Raw genomic sequence first — 9,127 nt, forward strand, 5'->3', positions numbered from 1 at the left:
GGTGGATGATTTATGATCGAAGGTAGGTAATGGATAGTGAAAGATATTAATGATGCCCTAAGGCGAAGGAGGAATAATTAGAAGTATGCTCGCCAAGGATTCGCACCCTCGTGCCTACGTATTCTCATTCTGTAATGAGAAAATCCGAGCAATCGTAGTTCGTAACTACGAAAAGAGAGAAATGGAGATATACAGTGATGAAGATTATAACTTGCACCAACATAATGGTATCGAGGGACCTCACGAAGATAACTGGCTCCGAACTCAAGAGTAAAACTGGTATGAACCAACACGTGAGGGCTTACAACATCGTATTGGAATAACCGAAAAAGAATGAATTAAGTGTTCGACTGCATAGTGCGGACAACTCTTGGTTCATAAGGCGGACTGTTCATTAAGCGTCCTAAAAGGGTGAGAATGAGACCCACAAGAAAGTATTGTTGGGTGCAAGGGAGAATGCATCACTTGTTGGGGAACAAACAATTTGAGATCAAAGAGAAGAAGTATCTTGAATCCATGAAGGAATAAACTTGGTACACGAAGAGTAAAGGTAAAGCAACAAGTGAGGGGCCCGAGGCATGGTATCACTGTAGTGGAATAACCAAAACAAAGGAATGAAGTGTTTGTTACATAGTACAAACAACTCTTGGTTCACAGAGATGGACTGTTCATTAAGCGTCCTAAAAAGAAGTGAATGGAATCCAAGGAACGATGATATTTGATCTCAAAAATATGGTATTGATTGAATGAATGAAGAATGATTGATTAATAAATAGGGTAGCTCGTGAAGAAATCAGAGCTTTCGTAGTTCAACCCACTAAATTTGAAAAGAAATTGATTGGAGGCAAGAGGAAATGGATGATTGAGATTGAAATGATTTGAATGGGAGGATCGAGAATTGAATAGAATGAAGAATGGATAGACTTGATAGTTACTGGATGATGAGGACCACACTAACTTTCAAGTGGAGGGAGAAGAGTCTTTGTAGTTGTTTCTTGCATGGAAGATGAAAACTTTATTAATCGTTGGATTCAAATTGCGCTAAAGTCTATGAATGGAGGCGAATACGATGAGCGCTGGGTCATACGTCCCATACCCAAAGATACTCAGAATGGGGGTAGGAATACTCCAGTCCCACTCCTTCTCCATTACTTAAGGCTCGTATCGTACAACTTAATTCATGATTGATAAGTTGTTGACGTAGTCTTTGCTTTTTTTGTTTTTGCTTTATGAAGATAGACTTGTCAACTGTATGATTAGAATTGTGCTAAAGTCTATGAATAGAGGTGAATACAATTAGCAATGGGTTATACGTCCCATACCCAAAGATACTCAGAATGGGGGTAGGAATACTCCAGTCCCACTCCTTCTCTATTGCTTAAGGCTCGTGCCACACTCTTCTAACTTTGATTTAACAAGTGTTGAAGACGCCACCTTTGATGTGCTTGAATGATCCGCTGCTTGGTATGACTGAGGATGCCTTGATTGAAGATCTTGTCTTGAGGTCTTGAGCTCCACAGTTTGGAAGAAAAGTCCTACTAAGTGACGAAGGGTCTTTTGGCCACTCAATTAAACTGGGGGATTATACAATTTCAAAGGATTTAATTAATCAAAATTACTTTTGATCAATTTAATCGGGGGTTTTGTTTTAGTTTTGTGGGGAACTAATTTTGGATCTAATTGAAGTTAGTTCTTGTTAGAAACTAACCTAAGGGATCATGCATTAGAAATTGGTTGAATATTCTAAGTTAGATTAGAAATCCTAAGGGAGCATGTCAAAGTTGATAAAAATCAAGATTAAAATTCTATGTTAAGTCCTAAAATTGATTGAACTCTAATCCTAAAGGGGAACATGCAATTTTCAACACAAAATACCAAAATCAGGCCCATAAGGGCAAAATGGTCAATAATGAAATATGTCAAAATCTAACCATGGTTTAAAGTTGATTAAATCCTAAAGATGAGTTCTAATCCTAATGTTGAAAATTGGATGATTCTAAATTTAATCAAACCTAATTGTTTCTATTTGGAAATTCTAACTAAAAACCTTATTAAAATTCTAATTAAAAATCCTAATTAATTCTAAGGGAAATTCTATTTACATCATAATATGCTAATGATCAAGATTTACCACTCTAATTAATCTAATATTATCCTAGTTATCCTTATTAAAATATAAAACCAAAAGAAAATAAACGAAACAAAATAAAATGGAAATAGGGTGTAAAGGGTAAAAGGGTGGTGTAAACTAGAATCAGACTAATGGGCTGCAGGATGAGCCCAATGCTGATTTTTGTCCAGCCAGAGAATCTAACAACCAAAAAAAATAGGGGGTGCGCTTAATGAAATGGGAACGGGCTGTTTGGGCCCAAGCAGCATGTCTAAGCCCTCCACTACAGGGAGGTGTACCAGAAAACGAGTGGGAATCTAGCAAAATGCTAATGGGCCTTGCTGACTAAGCCCAAACTCATTGTCTCACTAAACCTAGGGGTGCATTAGTAAGAACTAGTGTGTAAATAGTGATGTCCATGGGCCTGAGCGTATAAGCCCACTCAAAACACCTCTGTTGACTTAGACAAGTCAATAGAGTCAAACCAAAATCCATGCGCGCGCAACATAACACTACCTCACCGTCTCTCCTCCTTGGTCCACCGCACTGGCGGCCATCACCGACGCCGGTGTCAGCTTCTACCTAATCAACACCACCAATCTAATCCTAATAACACACTGGATACGCTCATGGTACTGAAATTGAGCAACAGTCAAAGGATTCATGGAATCGCTCCTAACAAAGGAGGAACCCTAGCCTATTCAAAGTTCAATTAAACGACCCTCGTTGAAGATTAATGCCTAATACCATGGGGTTTTCACTCCTCAACCTAAATGCTACGTGCCGGTACACTCAGAGCAAGAAAGCGATAACGAAACATAACTGACATACCGGAGAAAATGATCGGAGAATTCGCTGGTAAGCTTCCTGACCTTAATTCTTCCTTCTTCTTCGTCTTTTCGCCTCCTTCTTCTTCTAAAATTTGATAACAGAGTGTGAAGTGGCTTAGATTAAGCTGAATTGAAGCTTCAATGGCTTTTCTTGTGAGAGAGAGTAAGAGCTTTGGTGAGGGTGAGAGAGGTTGCGGAGAAATTGCGCAGAATTCACAGGGTTAAAAAAGTGATGAAATGTTTATATAAAGTCTAGGTTTGAAATTATTTTTTGGATTGGAGTTAGGATTGAAACAGTTATTTAGGCTTGGAGTTAGTTGCATTCAACTCACTGAGTTCATGGTGAAACTCAGTTAGTTAGAATCAACTCAGTTGGTTAAAATTAGTTAATGAGTGAATTAAAAAGATTCTCACTTGCTGTTGCAGGTTAGAAGGAGGTTGAAGTTGTGTTGGAGTGATTCTTAATGACCTGTTGTCCAAGTTACCAGTGGAGTTTAAGTGACTTCACTTGGCTTGAAAAGATGAAATAAAAAGGTTAATGATTTTTTGGATGTGTACCGGCTGTAGCGGGTAGCTTTAGGCTTAGGATTACCAATGAATTAGAGGTAACCTACTGAACTGGTCATTGAGTGATGTTTAGCCTATGATTTGATTCAATAAAATGCAAGCTTAACATGTACATCCTCTTTTCCTTTCAACTTTCATATGCTCCACTAATGGCTCATGCTTTTTTTTACTGCAGATTTTGATCATGTTCATTGAATCCAGCTCATGGTACAAATTTGATCATGGCCTGTGATATGCTTGCTTGGGAAATTCAATGGCTTTGGAGGTTTGGCTTGGATTCAATTTGCTTCTGCAACAGGGTTTCAAAACAGGTTCAGCGGCATGATTTCCACTGATGATGGATTGCATTTGCCAATTTATGTCATGTTGCTTTGGACTGAACAGCTTGATTGCTTTCATTAAGAACCTCATTGTAGTTGCTATGCCTTGGCTTGATGATGAACAGGGATGCTGCAGGATGGTGTTTGTGCAAGACTGATGTGGTTTGGTGTGATATGAGGTCTTCATGCAGCTTCTGTTAGTCCTATTGTCATTGCTAGAACTGTAACAGGTTGGTTGCAATATGTGTTGCTATTGTCTGTGTGATTTGTTGTTGGTTAAGTATGATGCAAGATACCATCAATGACGAATGTCCTTGTTGCTACCACATTGTGAATGATGATGAACTGAACTCATGCCAACCATCCCTGCTGCTGATTGTTGCCATTTTATAGGTTTACTACAACAGTCTGGACCTGGTGTTGGATGCAAGATGACTCATGAGGAACTGCATGACTGCCTTGATTTGCTCCTGCTGGGATGTTTTTATGGTATACTGCAACAGTTTGGACCTGATGCAGGCATGTAGTCATTGAATGTGATTGATGTTAAGCTCTTATGCATGTTATCATTGGATTGATGTGGTGTAGCAGGTATGCATTGGACTAGGCATGAAATGGTTGTGGAATATGCTTTTTGTTGTAGCAAGTCATGTTGGACTTGGTTTTGCATCAGGTCTGAGGCATTATGGCTTGGTTTGTTTTGCATTAGCTTCTATGATTCTGTATTGCTCCTGACTTGGACATTGATGCCTTGTTTGTAGTTTTCGACTCGTGGTTATGACATGCACCAATGGTCTAGTTTTACTGTGAGCAATAAGCAATGTTTTTGTGCTGCATTAGGATGGCATTTGAACTGATTATGCACATGGTCTGCAAGTGTTTGGTGCAGGATTAGCTTGCATATGTTGGTTATGGCAGTGTATCATTTATGTTGGATGATTTGCCAAGGTAATGGTTGTTGAATGATTTAGATTATGGTCTATTTGGCATGGAAATATGGTTTACTGCAGGATCACAGCAGGTCTGTTGTATGAAGCTTGCACATTAGCTGGTTTGATGTAAGGATTGAAGTTTGCTTCATGTTGTAGTCTGCTCTGTTTGGTCTTAACTTGAAATAGTTTGGCATGCTAACATGATGCAACCTAACTATGGATTTTGTATTGCAGGACACATTGCTGCTGATCTCAGGTGCATTTTAGGTTTTGATACAAAATGTTGGCCAAACTTTGAGTGTGTTGCAGAACCATACATTGCTAGCAGGATTTGGTTTAATTTCACCAAATGGACATGACACATTGATGCTTCAACTGCAGCAAGCATTGTGGTTTGGTCTGTGGACTGATTTTGTGATTCTTGGCATGTCATGACATCATTTGGTCCTGTTGGATTATTTCTATAGGAGTTTCCTCCATGAGCCATCACCAATACAAAATGTAAGTGTGAGCAACTAGTTATCAACTGGATGTGTGGTTATGGCATGTGTGATGTTTAAGTGTTATGCCATGATTTTGGTTAATTATTTGGCTTGACCCTTCAACTGTATGCTTTTTCATTGAACTGTTTTGGATTATTGGGTAGGATGCTGGTGTGCTTGGAGCAGGTTAGTTGCAACAGGAATGTAATGGGAAAGGTAAAGCAAGTTGTAACATGAACTGCCTGCAGCAGCATGGTTGTCATGTGGTTTCCCTTGGCTAGGCCAAGTGTTTTCAAGGTTTGATGTATTGTACTCTTGGCAAGAGTTATGGGTGATAAGAAAAGGATTATGTGTTGTTAGAGAACTCTTTAGACCAGGTGTGGGACAGACCAAGGCTAATGGTTGTTGATTCCAAGATGCTCAAATAGCATGGTGTGCACAAAGTCACTTACTTGCAAATGAAGTAATCAAGGGAAAGCACCACCAAGCATGAAGATTGGATGAAGAACCAAGGCAAATTAGGTTGGGTTAGAATTTTGATGGTAAAAAAAAGGAGATTGACTTTGGTCAAAGTTGACTAAAAAGTCAACTGTTGACCAAAGTCAACAATTGGTCAAATCTTCATTTTTTGGCATTTTCTTTGTACATGGACAATGGATTGATGATCATGGTGAGATTTAGGGCATTAGGGTTTAGGGTTGACTTTGGTCAAGGTTGACCAAAAAGTCAATTGTTGACCAAATTCAACAATTGGTCAAAGATGTCAAATTTTATATTTTCTTGTATAGAATCATGTGTAATGGTTTAAAATGTCATGAAATGGATTAAAATGGTTTTGAAAAATGATTGAAATTGGTTTCACAATTGGCTTGAATGTTTGACTTTTGAAAAGAGAATAACTTGACTGATAATGTAATTGAACAAGACCATGAAATGAGACCATAAGGTTAAGGTTTTGATCTAACATCCATGAACCAATGGCATGACCAACAAGTGGCTTGAAACACAGGGGTTTGATTGTTCTGATGACCCAAGATGTGTCCACAACCCAATGAATAGCACCAAATACTTTGAACTAAGACCAAGACTCCAAGCTAGGTCAAGCAACTTGACAATGAATACACAATCATGCCACCAAGTTCCTTTGATTACTGTCTCCTGATTAGGGCTTTAAAGGCCAAGATGAGGCCTAGGGGAGCTCCAAGAGATCCTGCCTTGAGAAATTAGGGTTTTGAATGCCCCAGTTTGTCTAGTCACAACCTTTGTTGAAGTCAAACATTCACCACCATCATTAGGGTTTCACATGCTATGTTGATGATGTGACCAACCCATGCCTTTGGATCTTGATACATGTGTGAACCCTGGCTTCCTGGGCCCAAGTTTCTTTTGAATTCATGAGGAATGATGCATGTGGGTGAGTTATGGATGTATGCAAGTCATCTCTTGATCAAGTGATTAGATACATGGATGAGAAAAGGGAGGACAAATTTAGGGGTACAACATATGCAACATACATGAATATACACAATGGAAATAACAAAACATAAATAGAAAAAAACAATATTACACAATTGTCATCAATGGCAATACACATAGTAAAACCATTTTCTTATATTCAAATAAATTAGTCACATTGTCAATATATAACTAGCAGCAAAACAAGCCAACAAGAAGAACAATACATGAATACTCAAAGTATAACTCTAAGAAATGCACAACAAAACATATGACTCAAAGACATAATAGCATAACATCACAACACTTCCTCGTCTTCCACGACACCCGTGCATTGGTCTCACTCCCATATGTCATCCTTGTCCATAATTACCATAGTCAAAATCCAAGAACTCATATATTTCTCAGTAAAATTGAGCATAACAATGATGATTCTCATTATGTGTTGAAATTATATGGTTAATCCTAGCCATCATAGCTGCATGATTTGCATCCACCTCATCCTGCATAGACATAAAACTCTCTGTCACATAAGAAACAAAGGCATCAAAATTTGCATCCTGTGAAGTCATGTGCTCATGCATTAGATGGAATCATTCCACTTGAGCATCCTCAAAGGCATCTTGCCTTCTATAATCTTCCACATACCATTCATCTTGCCCCAACTGCATGTTTTGGAGCATAGTCATGATGGATGACGTATCACTAAATCCATCACTAAATGTATTATCATGAGCATCTCCATGAGTAGCATCTTACATAATAGTGTCACCCTCAGAAACATCATGAGATGCACCTATTGGTTGCTCATCATTCATATGTGCCTCAACAACATCATCATCGAACTCGGCAGGATCATCAAAATTATAAATCTTCCTACCATTCTTACCCATACGGAAGTAGTACGATCGATGGTTTACATCCCAAAAATAACCCATAATGGTTAGGGTATGTTGAGAGAACTCTTGAGCTTGTCCTAGAGATTTATAAGTAAGATTAGATATACCAATGTTAAAGTAATTCAAAATCTTGGTAATCATGGAGACATGGCAAAATGATTCCCCTTTGTTGCATTCCTTAATGGCGAACATTTGAGATACAAAGTAATGTGCCCAATTAATTTGATCTTGTTTAAAATAATGTACACCAGGCGAATTTCAGCAAAGCCAATTCTTGAGAACCCGCCATTCTTTGGGCGCAAGACATGAGAAACCAACCATAGTATAATTCTAGGAACCATCTTCAATTGACCAGTAGTAATAGGATCGTAACAATAATCAACATGAGGAGCTTTAAGTAGCTCATTCACATTAATGTTCCACTTTAAATGTATATGAGTGTTGGTATCCATCATCAACGGGTCAACTCCATCATCATTATCATCATCAACAACAGTAATACCAAATAAAGATTTGCAAAGATCATCAGTGAATTCATAAACAATGTTACCTATGGTAAACTTTAAGAATGAGCCTCGCATGTAACCCAGAGTAGAATACATGAATGAGGTCTTCATTATAATCTCGAGCAAGCTGCAGAAAGTAATCAATTTGTTCATGTGCAACAAGATTGGCTACTTCTGGAATATCCTCACAATCAACCACAATAGGATTCCAAACATATTGTTTCACAACAAATCGGTTATGTTTTCCCTCAAATTCCTTAACACACTTAGTTGAAACCAAAGAAAAAGCAGTTTCCGCAGCAGTAGAATATGTGCTTGCCTTACCCCTGCCTTTAGAGTCACCCTTGGTTTTTGAAAGCTTAGGTGCCATGGAAAAATGTTCAAACAAAGTTTGCACACCAACTGTTTGATGAAATGTGTGAACGAGAAGTGAAGGAGTTTAAGAGATAAATGATTTCCCACAAACTCAATTCAAACAAACAACCTCGGAAACACACACATAAGTGAAGAAAAAACAAAAATAAATGCAAATTTGGAGTTTTGGAGAGTTTGGGTGAATGAGGGTTTTTGAACATGAAATGTGTAAAGTTAATGAAAATTCTAATGATTTGTTGGAAATATGAATGTTGGTGATATGTAGTGAATGAATCCAACAAGATTTAATGCCAATTGAAGTGTTTTCAAGATTCAAGAAGAAGTGAAGAATGATGGGGATTTAGTGCATGTATGTGAACAAAGGAGAAATAAAGTGAAATTGATCCAAAAGTAACTTATAAGTCAACCTCTTGAAAGCATGTGTCGACCTAAAAAGGTTATGAGTCGACACATACTAAAGCAAATTCAAAAGATCTCAAAAATTAATTCTATGTGCCGACATATGCAAAACATGAGTCGACACATACTCAACAAATTTTGAAAAATTCAAAAATTTGTTTTTGTGTGCCGACCTATACAAAATATGTGTCGACACATGATGTCCAAAAATTGTAAATTTTGACACATGTGAATTTGGGATGACTTTGGAAG

Source organism: Lathyrus oleraceus, chromosome 3 (genome assembly GCF_024323335.1).
Source record: "Lathyrus oleraceus cultivar Zhongwan6 chromosome 3, CAAS_Psat_ZW6_1.0, whole genome shotgun sequence".
Classification (NCBI taxonomy): domain Eukaryota; kingdom Viridiplantae; phylum Streptophyta; class Magnoliopsida; order Fabales; family Fabaceae; genus Lathyrus; species Lathyrus oleraceus.